The following is a 2,836-nucleotide window of genomic DNA, read 5'->3' as shown; positions in this document are numbered from 1 at the left end:
TGAGGCCTTATTGCATGGTCTTCGGATGGCTGCCTCCATGGGCATACAATGCCTGGAAGTGTGCGGGGACTCAAACATCGCAATATCTCAAATAAATGGAGACTTCGATGCCAAAGATCTGAAGATGGTGGTTTATCGTAACGCCGTCCTAAAAATGTCGGCCCGGTTCGAGGGGCTCGAGTTTCATCACGTGGCCCGGGAAAGTAATCAAGCGGCGGACATCCTTGCTCGCATCGGTGCCAAGCGCGACCCCATCCCACCTAACATCTTTCTAGAAAGGCTTTTTAAGCCATCTGTGGTGTGGCAAGGGGAAAGCGGGAACACCAGTCTGGATCCGAACACAACCCCAGATTCCGAACACACCGATATCAACGGGGGCTCAGCCACCGAAATAACATCGTCGGCCCATCTCATTATGGCAGTCATTGCCCCATGGACCGAACCCTTCTTGGCCTACCATAATAGGAAGGAACTCCCTAAGGATCAGAATGAGGCCCGCCTCATTGCCCGACGTTCGAAGGCCTATAAGGTTCACGGCGGAGATCTCTACAAGAAAAGCGCTACCGGAGTCCTTCAAAGATGTATCTCCGAAGAAAAGGGGTGGCAGCTCCTGGCCGAAATTCATGCCGGTCATGGCGGGCACCACGCTGCAGCTCGGGCCCTTGTTAGCAAGGCCTTCCATACATGTTTTTATTGGCCGACGGCCCGAGCAGATGCGCAGGACCTTGTCCAACGTTGCGTCGGATGCCAACTCTTCACCAACCAAAGCCATATGCCGCCCACCGCCTTACAAACAATCCCCATCACTTGGCCTTTCGCGGTCTGGGTGCTCGATATGGTCAGACCCCTTAAAGGAGGAAGCCATAAGAAAAAGTATCTGCTGGTCACGGTGGATAAATTCACCAAGTGGATAGAGGCCAAACCAGTTAAAACGGCAGAGTCTGGGCTGGTGATAGAATTCATATCTGGTGTTGTACACCGTTATGGTGTTCCACACAGCATCATCACCGATAACGGCTCCAATTTCACAGCCGATGAGGTGAAAACCTGGTGCGCTAATCTGGGCATCAAACTCAATTACGCCTCTATCTATCATCGGCAAACAAACGGTCAAGTCGAACGAGCCAATGGTCTTATTATGAGCAGCATCAAGCCTAGACTAGTGCGGTCTTTGAAAGAATCAGACAAGAACTGGGTTGAGGAGCTCGACTCCGTACTCTGGGGGCTGCGGACCATGCCCAGCCGTACTACCGGATATACACCTTTGTTCATGGTTTACGGCGTAGAGGCAGTGTTACCCTGCAACATTATTCATGACTCACCTCGAGTGCGCATGTACGAAGAGAGATAGAGGCCGAGCTTGATCGACATGATGGCCTAGATGCCCTCGAGGAAGAGCGCGACGTTGCAAAAGCCCATTCCGCATTTTATCAATAGCAGGCTTGCAAATGCCCTGGAGGAAGTGCGGGCCAAGACTTATAATGTTGGCGAACTCGTTCTACGCCTGCTGGAGAAGAAAAATGACAAACTCAAGCCCAAGTGGGAGGGTCCCTTCATCATTGACAAATTTCTCACCGGAGGAGCGTGCCGCCTGCGTGATGTGTCAGATAATCTCTTAGAGCCGAACCCCTGGAACGTGGCCAGACTCCGAAGATTCTATGTCTAGCGCCGAACTCGGTGTTCGTCTCCTTCCCCTGTTGTTTTCATCATTTTTCTCTCTTTTCGTTTTTTCTCTTTAACCTTAAAGCTTTTGTGCGGCTAGACGTGCACCCCTGACACATACATCTTCAAATATGTACGTCCATTATACCTGGGGGCTTCTTGGACAGAAGCTTGCTATTATTATTTTCCGAGCATCAAGCTCATCACATATGCATTTTTCCCATATGTACCTTTTCCCTGCCATTATATGCATCGATATGACTTATGTTTTAGCCAAGCTGGGTTGCCTGGCTCCTACGCTTATGCTCTACGTTCCCGTTAATTCGGCTAGGGCATAAAGGGAGCACCTCTGTGATTGTTACTGCTGGGTCATCCTGATGTTTACCTCAGACTGGGTGAAGCCGAAAGCTAGCGTTCTTAAGGGAATATTCGGTTGGTGAATTAAAGATGTTCCCGCATTCACTCCATTGTGAACGCCCATAAATTACATATACTGCAATTTTTCAATCACAGTTCGGACATGCACATTACACGCATGCACACCTAGGGAAAGGAACCCTTAACGAAACTATTCTCTCTGGAAGATGTTTCATACAATCATAATGTAATATAACATAACTAGCTAGATACAACTTGTCTGTTCAAGCAACTATGACCCCTACGCCTGGTTTCTACGCATACCCCGACCTATTTCACCGCCCAAGTATTCGGAAACACTCCGCACCTTCGGGTGCAAAGGTCGAAGCGAAAAGGTCAGCCATGACAATCATTTTACAATTCAGCTAGAGTTACATACGCGAAGGAAGGTACATAGTCATTTGGGCTCAAAAATTTCCTCCTCTATACCGTCCAACAGGCTGTCTGACTTACAATCCTGCTGGAAATACTTGGCGGCTATTTCTACTTGGTTGTATACCAAATTAACGGGAACTTCTTTTCCATCTGACCCTAGAGGTCCGACCCGAGCCATATGATTCAGATCAAGCTTGGTATACGACGTTTTCACCATGGCCCGGGCTTCCCATGCACCTTCCCGGCAAGCCGATATATTCCACAATTGAAAGTGCCGCCGCGCTCCCTTGAACAGCTGTATAAGCTCCTCCATCTTTCCTGCAGGGGAGGCGGATGGCCATAAGGCCTTGGCAACACTATGCATCGCCTGCTGAGCCTGCTC

The sequence above is a fragment of the Triticum urartu genome, chromosome 6A (genome assembly GCF_056163025.1).
Source record: "Triticum urartu cultivar PI428250 chromosome 6A, HENAU_Tu73, whole genome shotgun sequence".
NCBI lineage: Eukaryota > Viridiplantae > Streptophyta > Magnoliopsida > Poales > Poaceae > Triticum > Triticum urartu.
The sequence above is the reverse complement of the archived record's forward strand: the minus strand, read 5'-3'. Positions refer to the sequence as shown.